The sequence below is a fragment of the Pocillopora damicornis genome, chromosome 5 (genome assembly GCF_964200805.1).
Source record: "Pocillopora damicornis chromosome 5, jaPocDami1.2, whole genome shotgun sequence".
Lineage (NCBI taxonomy): Eukaryota > Metazoa > Cnidaria > Anthozoa > Scleractinia > Pocilloporidae > Pocillopora > Pocillopora damicornis.
The window spans coordinates 19,158,144-19,173,445 of record NC_142674.1 but is presented as its reverse complement, the minus strand read 5'-3'; the positions used below and the strand labels follow the sequence as shown (position 1 = coordinate 19,173,445).

Below are 15,302 nucleotides of genomic sequence, written 5' to 3'. Positions count from 1 at the left end.
GGATAATGCATGCACTGTAAGTACCTCCCGTTGTTCCATACAAAGCCTTAGAAAAGTTTTCTAAGGCTTTGTATGGGACAACGGGAAGGTACTTACAGTGCATGCGTTTTCCGTCCTGTCATGTTGCAGATTAAAATTATCAAACTTTCTCTGGTTCGTAAAATATGAGACGAGTAATACAACAAATAGATAATTACAAAGGGGCTGGAACTCCTTGTTTCTTTAGATGTTAACTACAGTATTTCTGTTTTATTTAAGAACGAATTTCAGGTCAAAATGTATTTAAACCACTTTGACTTGCATTTCACTTTGCCAGAAATGGCTTGATCCTTCAATTTTTATTTCCTAGTTGAGACTGATGATAAGAATTAACTTTTATGTTCTTTGCTATTTAGGGAGATGTAAAGTGACCCCAATTCATCTAGTTGGTATTATTGACAGAATGGATAGGTCTGACATTTACTGTGGCAAGCTGAGTCAAGAGATTGTTATTAGTGCAAAAAGCTTACTACTTAGTGGTATAAATTATCAATCTTTTGTTCTCTCCATGCAACTTGCCTTGGCTAGCTTATACAACTTGTGTCTATACTTTTTTCGCAACTGTAAAATTACCAATAAAGTTTTTGAAAGTTTTGTCCAATTTTATTGGAAAAGAATATAAGGAGTGATCAGGTGAAATATTGTCATGTTCCATAAGAGCATTTGAACTTCCAGTGAGAGCTGTAAAGTCTCTGAGGTGACTGATATATGATTTGTCTGCGTATAGCCAAACCCCCAGCTAGAAAAACTATAAATTTCCTCAAATAGGCATCCAAACCGATGCCCACTACTGTTGAATATGCAATGTCAAAATTCCTTTTGACTTGTCTCATTTCTCTAATATCTGATAGATGTGAATGATCCACTTTCATAAAGAGATCAACCGACCTCTCCACATTAGTTTAATATGACCTCATTTAGTTCTGTTCCCATGCAAAAAAGCTTATGGCTCTTTATTATGAAAACAAATAGAGAAACCTTGACTGTGCTCTGTTCTGTTGTAAAGCACGCAGGAAGCGGTTAGAGCACGAAAGAAGTGTAGGGAGAAACACGAGACGTAGAAGAGTGTTTGTCCCCATTTCTTGAGTGCTCCAGCCGCTTCCTAAGTGCTTTACAACAGAACAGAGCACAGTCAAGGTTTCTCTATTTGTTTCATATTAAGAATCCGTTCAATTTCCCAAACATTACTTTCAATTTTCAAAACAAACTTTATTTCCAAAGCGAACAACAGTGTCATAAGCATTCTCTATACTCTCACAAAGCACGCTACAATAAGCCAATCAGAATCCTTGTTAGCATGGTTCAAATAATCCTATTGGTTAAACAAGACTAAAGCTGTCAAAACATAAAACCACCAAAGTTCACAACCAGAACAGTTTACAAACTAAAAAAGTTCGGCGCGGCAGGTCGAATTTAATACTTTTTCCCGAAGTTTCTTAGTCTCTTATACATAATCTGAAAGTAAAATATTCCTTAAAATCCGGACGAATTGAAGCTCATAAAAACACGCGATTTTTTCACATGGCAGTTAGAAAACAAACTGCTCAAGGCAGTGTTTTATGAATAGACGACAGCGGAATTCACAAGAACATAAAGATTGCTCGGGATGACAGCGCTGTAAAACTCGGCTTCAGCGACTGATGTGGCCTTCCACTCAACGCATCGGAAAGGATATCAGAGTAAGCTCTCAGCTGTTCACTCGAAGGGCGGCTAATGGAGTTACGTTCAAAGTCGCTACGCTTAAACGAACGTAAATTATTTCCCCCTTCAATACTAGAAAGACATAACCACTAAAGCTTGATGGTTGGTTGCTTAAGCAATCCAAACTGCATGACGTTTAATTTTACAACTCAATACACGCATTGATAAATAATGACATACTATCAGAACCAAATTAAGCCACCTTGCTCGTTTGGGATGATACCATTAGGGCTTCTATAAGCCTATCCGACTACTTATTTGTAAACGCTTACAGACGTCTTCTTATACTAATATATACATATCCTTTGCAGTATCCGACTTTCAGCGTCCATGAAGTTTAAGTAACCTTTCTGATAGATTAGGATTGTTACTAACAGCAGAGGTATGGATAATCTCAGAGTCCAGGCAAAGAAATTAAGAGAAGGGTAGTCCAATTAAACTACATATCGAGTTTTATTTTTAACTTTGTACTTCGCATAATTTATACAAATTTTCGAAATTCTGTGGCATAGTCGCGCATCGGACGTTCAGACCTTAACTTTTGGTGGCCCTGGTCAGGTTTAACTCGCCACGGGCGATTGTGCGACCGCCAATTTTTAGCCCTGGTTAGACCGAAAGCTAAATAAATAAACAACGAACTGACAGTGGTGAGGGATTTGAGGACCATGTGATAAGAAACTATGGAGGCCATATATTTTATGATCTAAACCGAGTTATTTATGAAAATCCTTAAATGTTTCCTTACATCTAGTGTATGATAACTTCCCTCTATACAACTTGTCCTCACTAGTAGATTTAAACAGCCTTAATAGCCCAAAGAGAGCAACGGAGCCGGAGAGATTAATTTCTCTCATTAACATATACCTTTCTAAAAGTGCCACGGGACAATAATTGTTACCTAGCCTCTTGACATAAACATAATTCCCTTCCCGATAAATGTCACTCCTCGCCCTAGGAACAAATACCCTCATGTATTCAGGCCAAAACTTTAAATGTACGGGAGCAATGTTGCTCAGCTCATCATAACGAAAAAACCTTGCAAAACCTAACGAGCAAATACAAGCTAAACGTAAATCCTTCAAAATTAGCTGATGGACCAGCATACTTATCAATTATTCTTCTAATAACATCGGCAGGCAGGCATAGGTGCCTTCTTAACAGTAACTAGCTTGCAACGCTCAGCTGCTTCCAGCAAATTATGACAAATTGAACTATCGAGTGGATTGTTGTCGTTATACGGAAGGGAAGAATGAAACTACTTATGAGCGGTGTGAAACAACAATAATGTGGCATAAGAGTTTGAACTTTTGTAAACTTCATAGAGATAGGAAACTGCGAGAGAGACAGAGAGAGAAGGCACCGGCCCAGCGTTGGACAAATTACACCATTAGAGAAACCTAAGAATCTCTTTCTTGTATCTCTTCGATGCAGACTCCGCTTTAGAGCAGCTGAAATTTTCCAATCGTCTACATTAATAGTACGACTAATTTAATCCGCTCTGTCAATTTCAGAACGAGGAATCTACTGGACTTCCAGCGCAATGTTACAATCGACACAAAACTGAAAAATCTCTATGCATGACTTATGACATACTTGTTCACCGTTGAGATCCAAGTGGGCACCACACCCTTTGGCGCTAGCATCGGAATAAACTACGTAATGAGATGTTTTAGACAGACAATCCTCTACTGACTTCAAGTTTAATAGTGTCAAATTCTCTTTCCAAAAATTAAGTTCCCTAAATTAGTATTGATCCAGATGAAACTTAGAGTCCCAGTCCTGAGAGAAAGCAACCGATAAAGAACAGTACCAGGTCATAATTCGGGAAATGTTTCCAAAAGCTGCCCCAGCGGAAATAATTTTACCCACGAGGGAAGATAATTCCCGCGCCGAGACGAGAGTCTTTAAGGAGGATCCTATATACAGATTCTGCGATGCTTAATTCCCGTCTGTTCGAAATACGAATTGTACCGCTGACAGCATCCCATACAATACCCAACCGTTCAATAATTTGGGTGGGACACCACTGCGATTTCTCGTCATTAGTGACAAACCCTGCCCTCTTTAAATCAGACTTAACATTAGCAACTAGGACTGCACGGGAGTTTCGATCAATATCGATAAGCCAACCATCATCAAGAAGTAAAGCAATATTGACCCCGTTAACATTCCTGTATTTCTCCTGTGGTTTGAGACATTCAATGAAAATATGAGGGGTAGAGGATAAACCAAACGGTTGGACGGTTAACAAAAAATACCTTAATGATGAACACCTGGGAATTTCCATGCAAATCCCAAGAGCGCCCGATGGTCTGGGTAAATGTCTATATGGTGGTAACCACTCTTAAGGAGCAGCTCCTTCTAGGTTTCACATTCGTCGAACCTAGACCGCGTGCGCCGGACACAATAATGAATTATAACAGCGAATTCATCACTGAAGAGGTTTTTGTTTTGGCTCCAGTCGCATGAATTTTCTCCAGAGACTTAGGAAAGGGTAGGTAAGCGAAAGAAATTTGCTAAACAAGACTTTCTATTGCAACTTTACATACAAACTCGACCGCTCCATTAATCTTTGTTCGTATTATATATTTTAGAAAAGGACGGTTTCATTGGCCAAGATTTCCTTTCTCAAGATGCAGACGAACTAAGGCAGTACTTCCCAATCATAAAAAGTTCAAGAAATTGATTGCAATGAGCAGTGAACCTAGAGATGACACGAGTTCTTCGTCGGTGCGATCTGAGAGGTTGATTCATGCGTGGTTCGCCTTTTCTCCTGAGCCTTATTAGGTCTCAGCGGTTTCACAACTAAGGTCATGTGCTCTCATTTTGGCTCCGAGAGATAGAGACGGTTACAGTTGGAAATGGATACTGCATTTGCACACGATGAACTTAACTTATTTCAAGATTCTCTGATATTAGGATCTCTCACTCTGAATTCTTAACCTTCTTCTTGAAAAAAATGAAATGATATTTTTATGTCTGTGTCTTGGTTTGTATCCACTGGAGCTGAATGTTTGGCTCTTTCTCTTTCAGTGTGCATAATCAGACGTATCAAACGTCGATTGATGACTCAGAGAACATCAACGATAATAAAAGTTTAGAAGTGAAATCGGCATTGAAAGAAAAGAGAACATCGCCTAAGCATCTCTGTTTCACGGACGAGGCGACGGAACTGAGCATTGCGAAAAGGAAGTTCCTCTAGCTGGATGGTAAGGAGTACGTTATCGATTCCTTTTTTTTTCTATTTTATCCCAAAGGAAAACACACGAGGTGCCAGTTGGTAAACGAAGGAGGAGAAATGTCGAGGAAAGCACCCACAAAGAATGGTGAGATTTGCTGTATTTTTAACGTACTCTATGCACAAAACAAAGTAAACCCAATGTGTAAATCTGGTTAATCAAAAAATTAATGAATTGACAGGATATTATCAGGCAGTTTAATTTTTTTTAAAACAAATCTTTACCTATAGGTTCCTCCTAGAAGACTTTCAAAATTCGAGTTACCATCTAGGATATGAAACTTTTCTTTGTTCTAGTTTTTTAAGTCTACAAGCAATCCTTATTAATTCATGAATATTTTACTAAAACTGAAGTACATGGAGGTATGATTTCTTTTCTTGATAAGTACTTACATAGTTTGGTGAAAGTACATCACTGATGATCATTGAGTCATTATTACATTTTTTTTCCTTTTATGCACAGTTTGTTTTACATGTATGAAAACTTTGTAGTTGCAAAAATCACTGTTCCCCAAGGACAAATTAATTTGTTCATTTTTTCATTTTTTGTAGGGTTCTCTGCCTCACTAGAGTTGGATATCCAGGAGGGATATATCACTGCAAACCAAAATAGTGAACTGGTGTGGGATGTTTGTACCAGCATCAATTTCCATACTAAAAACCCAAAGCACTCTGAGCGGCAGTGGATTGCAAAAAAATTATTGTAGAGTATTGTTGTGTTGCTGGCATGATACTAGTTGACTTGGAAACTGAATGGAATGGTGAAGTTTAAAAATCCATTGCTTTACTTCTTCTGTTTGTAGTGGAAATAGATAATTTTTTGGTACTGAATTTCTTGCCTTAAACTTAACAGGTGCTGAATAATCACTCTGATCATTTAATTTTCTGACCTTTGTTCTTGTGTGTTTGTCATCACATGCATTGAATGAAGTTGTAATCATTTTGGAGGTAGAAGTCTAAAAAACTACTACTTTAGTACAAGAATACTTCAGAACAGTTAAAATTACTGAGCTCATTTGCTCATGAAGTCTATATACAAAGGTTCAAGTACCTTGGGGTTGTATTTGATTTTGCCCTCTTTTTTCAGTTCTTTTGATTTAGCAAATTTTTTCAATTTCCTGTTGTCAAACCATTAAATAACTATTGCACATGGAATAGTTGATTCTTTTTTTTTTGATGATTGAACATCCCACATGGACATGTGTGATATGCATATATGTTTTGGGAGTTGCGTAGTATTTTTTCAAGCCATGAAGAGGAGACAAAAAACAAGCATTGAGCCAAATTTCCACTTCCATTTCGAGTTTTCTAGCTTACAGTTGTAGAAAAACATCTCATATATATATATATACATACACACCCACAGATATACATATATATTTTCTGATTACTGAAAATAAAACAAAGAGAATGTGATCAACTAAAAATGACGGACTAGCTGGAAATTTTGACTGGCTATGGGCTCTTCACACTTTGGCCTGTTTTTAATATGGTTATAAAATTTGTTTTTATCACAGAGAGTAGTGGATGCTGATTCAGCAATCAGAGATTATGTCCAGCCACAAATTGTAACTGTTGGAGATCTTCATGACATTGATCTCCTGTACATTATAACAGTTAGAGGGAAGTGTAATTTGTTAGCTCCCACAAGAAAAAAATTGGAATACTCCTATTGGGTTACCTGGCTCATTTATATTTTCAATGTTTTTTTATAATTAGTCAAAAGCAATTTTGACTTTTTTAGAGGAAGCATTTCTTGAAATTGGGTACAGGCAGACTCTGCCACTGTTTTCTCCTTTTTTAATGACTTGGCAAATGCCTGAGGTAGTCCTTGCTGAAATGTTATGTTTTGATAATATCTAAAGTAGCAATATGAGTGCTTCTTTTCTCCATCCACTGGAAGAATACTCAGTGCTGCTTTAAGACTCTTCATTTTTCAAATGCACAAATCAAACAAGATCTATATTCTTGTGCAGGAGCAAGACCATTTGTTGCCTTTGTGTTATTATTATAATTTTATGTACTTTGAAAAATTAAACCTCTCTTGATTATACGCAGCCTCACATTATCACATTTGCTAAGTCAATGAAAAGGGAAGCGTTACTCACAGGTGTCTATTGGGTGTAATTTTTAGCAATGCTTGCTCTTTTGAGAAGTATAATGATTTAGTGAAGAGATCTATATAAGAAAATGGTTGAATTTATGTGAAATATGTATATATGTTGTTCTATTCTTTCACATGATCTTTCAAAGCTTGTCTGTTGTATACCACAATTGAGATTCCCAATAACTGTAAAATCATGCACTGTAAAAGGTTTTTACATAAACATTATCTAGAACCTAGTAAATGAGAGTTTGAAAGATAAAGTATGAGGAGTATTTTCATTATTTGACAGTGAGGGGGGGGAAATCGGTGCGGAGAGGAAAGAGCCCTTCACTTCTGAACTAGCTTCACTTTGGAGCTGAATTGGCCATTTTTAAAGGGGTCATTTGTGAGATGGCTGAAATTTTAGGGGCTGTATTGGCCCCTTTAAATTCCAAAGTGGCTCCAGTATTCTCCAAATTGACCCTTCACATGGTCCAATTTGGCCCTTACAATTGGGTCAATTTAGCCCCCAAAATGGGTGCCAAAAACAGCCCCATTTCAATGGGGCCGAATTGACCCTAAGCCAGTAACAAACTGGACTCACTCGTTTTGGTCCCTTTTTTCGGGCCAAATCAACTCTTCATTTTACAGTGCATAAGAGAAATGACGTTAAGTTTGATTTCTTGTTTCTCAATACGAATTTTTGTTGAATCGTGGCAACTTTGACATACCTGAATTGAATATCGAAACTTGATTATTTAAAGCAGTCTTCACTCAGATCATCGTGAGATTTTAGAAAGAGAGGCCGGCGTGAAAACGTCACTGCTTCTGAAACCCTAAATCAAAGAAGAAGAAAGACAGGGGAAAAGTTTTTCAAAGTATTTAAATTGACCAACTGAGTTAACCGTGCAGAATTCCACACAACTGATTTGACAAAAAACTTGCTCGACGGGAGAATAGGGTTGGGTAAGAAACTTGTGATCGGGATTCAAGGCTTCAGTCCTGTTCAGACAAATGTCTATGAGTTCTTAGGAGTTCTGACCGAACATGTCGAAATTCCTTTCAAGGTCTAGTAGGTTTGTGACAGAAATAGAATAAATTCGCATGACGCATGCTTTATGTGCCAATGAGTTCGTCACTATAATATCAGACGAGAAGAACAATCAGGAACGGTCGTGAACAAGACATCTGCAAGACATCTTCACCGACGAATTTTCTCAGTGATTCCGAATCAACCGATGTTGCAAAGGGTAATGCTTTTCGTCGGGTGGTGGTGACTGTAAAGTCACAAAAATCAGCGAGATATATCGTGCGTGTAACATTCTCGTGACCACGCACGAATGATTCACCTTCAAATGTATGGGACTGTTCAAAACAAGTGGTTACGGCAGTTAGCCAAGAATGAGCCAAAACATTCCGTGGACTACCTGTTCTTCCATAAGACAATAGGCCGGCGAAACATTTAATAAATTGCATAAATCAATTTTTTTAGGATATCATTGACTTTATCGTTCTTGACATGTGCTCTAAGCCTAAAAGTTGCTAAAAATTTGCTCAGAAAAGCAAAAATTGCTCCAGGTTGTTGTTATTCTGAATAAAATGAAGAAATGTAAAATGGTTTCCGTGTTAACATAGCTTGATGTAAACACGCGGGAGGTTAAGGTTGACTTATCCCCAGTCTCACCCTGTCTTGCCCGGTTACGCGTAACATTATCAAAACCGGCGTCATGGTAACCAACGGGAGCCTGAAATATGATTGGTTTTCTATCGATAACAACAAGCGAGCCGTGGGGAGAGAGAAAGCCTCTATCGATCGCGATCGTCGATTGCACGTTGCGTGTAGCTTTCTTATATTTTATTGCACGAAAGTTCTACTATTTCTCTGTCAGAAATGTAGCACGATTGCTCGCCTAGAACTTTAAACACGAATCCAAATCGCACGAATGTTAGAACAGCAATCTTCAGCAGCAAATTATGATCAATCAAGACTTCAGTCTTTATTGGAGAAAGGAAATTCTTCCGCGTCGAGGATTCGTTACTCTCCCATTTTGGATTAAAAATGCATGTCAAGAAGAGCATTTGGATGAGGCTATCGAGACCAACGGTACGTACATCTATTCATTGAGGACTTCAAACATTTAGTTTGCGAGTCCAATTACGTGAGATGCTGAAGTTATATGCTACAATAATCACGGATTCGATGAACAAGACCAGTAATGTAATCATTTGTTGATTTGTAATTGTACGAGATAACTCAGAACTCACCTCATCGAATTATATACAGATATATATATGTTCTCGATTTTAGCTAACCCTTTAGCCCTCAAGATCTGAAAGCTAATTTTCCTTTGGATGATCACACATTTCTTTCTTTGGTAGTCCTGAGAATTTGGTATTATTTCAAGACAATATCCCCTAGTTGATACTTTTCATAAATCTCATACCTGTCTGCTTAACAGTACATAGAAATTGTAAGAAGAATTAATACTTAAACTTAATAATTGATACTTGCCTTTAGAGTGGTATGAAATGGTCCCTTGCAGTTTTCAAGTACTCACAAAATTTTCGTTTCGCTCGATTTGCCCATTGTTTCTAAGCTGTATGTTCTACAAACTGACAAAGACAAAGCTTTTCCTGACATTGAGCAGTACACATTAAATCTAAGCAACCTGGATAATGCCCCTGCTAACTCACTGGCACAGGCAAGAGCAGTAAGGGAGAGTGAACTTCTCAACAGTAGTGCCGAAGTGCTCACAGATAATTGAAGAAGGTATTGAGGCAAAAGTGAAAGGCAGCACAAGATCAGGAAAATCAAGTGAATGGTGTGCCCAAACAAGAACGTAAACGACCAGCATATGGATATGTTGTCTCCCCAAAGGATGAATACCCAAAACTTGATCTAGGCAAACCAAACAATTCAGTGAAAGAGATTAGTGACATGCTAGCAGAGAAATGGAAATCCATTACCGAAGAAGAGAGGGCAGGATACAAGGAAATAGGAAAGACTCAGTTTCAGCATAAAGCTGAGAAATGGACAAAGTGCTTGAACAAGTCAGAGCTGTGCTGAGACTTCACAATCATAAACATTTGCTTTTTCTCGAATGAACTAATATGCAGTGATGTTGACTACGAAACACTCACATTATGAACACAGCAATAGACAGCTTGGCACTTTTCATATTTATTTTCCAGCTTTCATTTCAAATAGTGAAAAACTAAAGTCTACGTAATCAATTGGGTTAATCCAAAATCCATAGAAATATTATTAATGAAACTCAGTGTTAGGTTTATAGAGAAAAGGCTTATATCAGAATTAACATACCAAGTCTTCTTCTTTGACTTAAATAAACCTTCTATGACTGAAATGTGCATTCAAGCCTAAGCTTACTCTACTGTTGTTTATCAACCCTTTGACTCCCAGCAGTGATTGGCTTGTAAATTCTCATTGCACTTTTAATACAGTATCAAGCAGGGTGGTAATGTATTGCAACACATGCAATACAAAAAAAGGCAACAAAAAATTGACATGAGCACTGTTAGTGCTATAAGATCATACTACACAGCACTGTGAGCAGCACATCCATTCTTTTGAGGCACGTACATGTTTCAGGGAGGGATTATGTTCTCTAACTGTGTAAGTAAAAACAAAATGCATAATTGATTCAATATAGGGGTGGCCACATTAATGAATATACATGATTGTTTTGAACAAAAGTTAAGAACACCCAATTAAGAACCTAGTAGCCTAAATTCACAATAAGCACCATTTATATAAGAACTGATGGAGGCTAACTTGAAACAACCTAGGTTCTTATATGTGGGTTTTTATTGTTGTTGTGATCTGTATACATCTGTTAGGATGTCACTTGCAGTGAACCAGTCATGAAATTTGACCTTACCCCTGTTAATACTGCCAAATTTCCATGGCCTGTTGGTGGCTGTATTAATGGGGTGACACTGTAAATTTCCAATATCTATCCAATAAATATACAATACCTAAACCCCGTTTTGATACTTGTTGATTTTAATCAACTTGACAACAACACGTACTGTTGTGGGAAAATAAGTTTTTGTTTATTGTAATGGACAAGTATTCAATATGACAATAAATGAAATATGTAATATATATTATTGGTATTATAAAATTATGCCATCCTGATAGGAACGATTTTTATAAGTTGTTATGTTGAAGATTGTTAACAGTTTTCTTTTACTGATGTTGGGGTGTAAAGGGACATCATATAATCAGTTTTATATATGTAGAGTTTTGCTTGAATATGTGATTGTGGTAAGTGCAAGTACCTAGTAAACATCATTCTATAGTCTTCTACTCTTCCACCTTGGAGGGTGCCTTGGTACATAAAATTTGAAGTCCAGTGCCTTTGTAGCTTTTTTGGCAACAAAGATCAACAAAGAACAACAGCCATTCCAAAAAGTCTTCTTAGACACACCTCTTCAATGGTAGGTACACACAACTGACATGTATGAGTAAAGCAAGTCAAGCATTAAAGTATAGTTGTCATTTTGCTTTTAATTACTTGTAAACAGCTTATTTCTATTATCTTTGAAAACTCCTGTATCCCTGCTTTCAAAGAAAAGTATTTCCATTAAAATTTAAACATTTAAGATATAAGCTAACAGTAACAGGTTTTCCCATTGTGAGTGTCTCCTAACATCACATTCTCATCACATTTTTTTGTTACATTTGAAAGCATAAGAATATTTCAATCATTAAAATATAATGAAATCCCCAATTTTTACCCTAAAAAGCCCCACTAGAGACCTAGACAGAATTTCTCCTCACACTATTGATATGATATCAAGCAGACAGGTAATGAGAATAAATAAAAATATCAATTAGGGGATTATTGGTTGACCCAATTCCAAATTCTCCAAACTAACATCATTTAAATTGTATTGCAGACAGTATGGAGAATTACTAATGAAATCTTGGGAGTTAAAGGGTTAAGACAGATGTGGTAATCATATGTACCATAAAGACAGTGAATAAATGTAACATTTTACTCCAGTAAAGTATTCTTATGTAGAATGAAGATTAAAACTCATTGAAATTAAGCTGACTTCATGATTCAGATTTTATTTAAAGAAATGTGTAATGTCTCTTTACAAGAATGGACAGGGAAGGCCATTTATGAAATTTAACATAGTAAATGCTAAAAACTTAAATATGGAATTAAAAAAAACACTAAGATAAGGCATATCTATTCACTGAGATTTTAATCATTAGCTGGCACACAGACACAAAAGAGGCTTTGTGAGAAAAACCAGGGAAATAAAATTTGAGATTCAGGAGAATCATGTGACAGTAACTAGTATACAGATGTTTTCACCTGAATTCAGTCTGAAAGAGAACTCTGCAATAGTTCTGTTTTATCTTCTCAAACTTCAATTAAAACACAAAATTTAATTATTTGCTGGCAGGTTAAGGAGAAAATTAAAGGCTTGGATATATGTTACATAAAGGGAAACCCCCTACAATAAAATAAAGCAGAGGTATATTACGTAAATGTCTATGCTTCTGAATACAGCTACAATGGGTAAATTTAAGCAGTTACTCTTTGTGGTTTAACCTAAAGCTATCACTTAGTCTTAGAGCAGATGCGCTGACACTGTATCAAATTTCGCTGTCATCACCATCACCTTGTCATTAACAAGGTCCCAATGAGTGTTCAGCATGTCAGTTTCTTGAGACAGGTTTAGTGTACGTACACCATAACTGAATTCATCTTTTAGAATCTTTTTATCAAACCCGATCAAGTCATTGAAATCAGACCCTCTTAAATCTATTCGAAAATTTGTCTTCAATGTTATCGAGACTCTTAAAAAGCCTATGACAGGAAATTTTTTATGGCGAAAATATTTAGTTTATCATATGTACAAACCAGTCCCGGTGGAAGAAAAACTTAAAAAATCTAAACACTCGGTTTTTTTCGGGCCCTAATATAAAGTGCTCTTATTTTGTCCTAGAATGTGCCATAGACTGGTTACGAATTAGCAGGTGATGAAATGTCTTGGAGACCATCGCGGGGAAATAAATGTCGGAATAAAATAAAGAAATGGCACCAACATCTGTATGGTCGAAATGCTCGTCATAGATGTACCCCTTATGTATTTTCAGTCGAATGAGACTCTCCATGCACCAGTAACAACGGAAGGAATTCATGGCAAAAATAGAAAAAGACATTATCAATCAGCGCGTAATTTAAAACTGCTGGTTTGGAGTAGGGATGTGCTACCGCTATGCATGCCAAATTCCCACAATGCATTCTGATTGTCGAAGCAAAAATTGTCTTTTAAAAATGTCTTTTTTCAATTTCAATTTAATTATTTTTCATTTTTAACTCGTGAATTGCGCGCATGCGCAAGAGCGAGTTATAGATACCATGTGGGGAATAGCATTCGCTCGCTCGCTCGCTCGCTCGCTCGCTCGATTGGTCGATTCCTGTAAACTTTTTTTAGATTTTAGGCTTTTGAGTGCATTTGATAGTTTTTAGCGAACAGTAAACAGAAGAAATGGCGACCTTTTTTGCTAAGAATAGTGGTGGGGTGAAAAAGAAGCCATTGACAATCTTGAAAGAGTTTTTTTTTTCGTTTTAGTTTCAACAAGCGGCGCCAGCGACTGGCAGGCATGCAAGGATTCACACTGAAATAACAGAACAACCTTCGGTTTTCATAAAATTGTAATTTACAATCCTTGAACTCGAAAACAATCCGAAGATTCATTGAAAATATTACTTACTGCGAAGCGCTCGAAGTTTACAGATGTTCAAAAGCTTTTTCTGTTATGGCGTGAGATTGAGGACAAAATTGATCATTACGTTTCGTCGCGTGTGTTTTTCCTGTGTGAAGCAACAAAAGATGCCGGCGACTGACGAAATTACAAGTTAACAAGAAAATCAGATAACACCTAAACAAACAATTTTAGCTACCGATTTTCAGTGAATTTTTAAAGAACAGTTTTCTTTTAAGTTTCAAGACAATTTGAAGATTCAACATACATACAACGCACTAAAATGCGAAAGTTACACACCACAAAATTGATAAATAGGCCTGAAATGAAATTCTATCTTGTTATTGATTATACGTTGCCTAGCACGTGACTTAAATCTACCCAGGCGGAGATCCAAAATGACGGTGGCAGGCTTGGCTTAGTTATATCACTCAAAACTCGTTCCAGTTTGTCTGATTTGATAAAGAGGGAATCGTTAATGTTTTCATTAAGACAGTATTGCCTTGATTTTCTAATATTTACAATGAAAGACAGTAAATTTCACTTTTCACTCACATTTACTTCCAACCTTTTCTTTTGAACCAGAAACAAAAATAATAGACGTTTAAAACACATAACATCATCCACCTTGTCAAATGTAATAGCATGATCATTTCAATTGTAATGCCTTCTTATCCCAACGTTACTTTGTTTCTTTGCTACATTAGCGAATACTGAACTACTGCTCGTACTCAAGATATAACAGTCAACCACAAAATTCCCTAAACCAGATAACATTAAACATCATGTGTCAAAATCATGTGTCAATTCACGAGTTTGCTCACAGAGCACTTTGATTTTTCTAGTCAAATATGCAAAACCGGAAATTCTGAAGCTAAGTCAATATTTAAACAGATGCAAAAAAAAAACTTTTTTAATTTCAATTTTTCACTTTCAACTTTTAATTTTAATTTTTTTATTTGTTCATTTAGTCTAAAAATCAAAAAAATTTTGTGCCAAAAGAGATTAAGTTATGACTTGTTTTGTTCTTCCTATTTTCTTCTGTGACTGTTTTAATGCTGCTCAGGCTTCAGTTAACTCTTGCATTAGATTCATGAACTTGCGAAGAATCTTGGGAAATGATTTTTATTATCAGCTCATCCCCTCTGAACAATTTCTTTGCCAAGTTCTCTAACTATTTTTAGGCCACTACTATCGTTTTAAGTCAAGGCTTTAAGTTATGATTTATTATACAGCAAGGTAGTCCTGAGGTAAGCTCGAGAATTCTGATTGTTTCTTACTTGGTCCGTACTCTGTCATAAGGACCGTCTCCGGTTATAAGCCATATCCTTTAGGTCGCAAAAGCTAGCAATTTTAAAATAAACAAGGTTGGTCCGAGTGGCATATAATCAATTACTGACTAAAATCGCCACCCTCGCTTGCTCGAATTGTACTTGGGAATACTGGCCCTCTTTCGTTTTTGTTTAGACCTCGCTGTGGTCGGTCTG

General features: G+C 36.7%; 1 protein-coding gene and 2 long non-coding RNA genes across 6 annotated transcripts in view; 2 read left to right on the top strand and 1 right to left on the bottom strand.

Annotated features, from left to right (window-relative positions):
• Positions 1-15,302, bottom strand: part of LOC149045835 (uncharacterized) — a 46,944-nt gene that overhangs the window by 18,181 nt on the left and 13,461 nt on the right. Inside the window, exon 6 of one of the 3 annotated variants that reach the window (XM_089207214.1) lies at positions 7,796-7,900. The gene's annotated coding sequence lies outside the window, so the exon portion shown is untranslated. Of the gene's footprint in view, positions 1-7,795; positions 8,218-15,302 lie in introns of those variants that run through there. The other 2 variants (XM_089207213.1, XM_089207216.1) reach the window with 2 other exon arrangements.
• On the top strand, positions 4,550-7,345 carry LOC149045837 (uncharacterized). Its single transcript, XR_016186850.1, has 2 exons — positions 4,550-5,066; positions 5,531-7,345. It is a non-coding gene; the product is annotated as an uncharacterized LOC149045837 (long non-coding RNA).
• On the top strand, positions 8,790-12,145 carry LOC149045836 (uncharacterized). 2 transcript variants are annotated; one of them, XR_016186846.1, is made up of 2 exons: positions 8,790-9,168; positions 9,583-12,145. It is a non-coding gene; the product is annotated as an uncharacterized LOC149045836 (long non-coding RNA). The 2 variants fall into 2 exon arrangements; XR_016186845.1 differs by having other exon boundaries at positions 8,830-9,168; positions 9,662-11,182.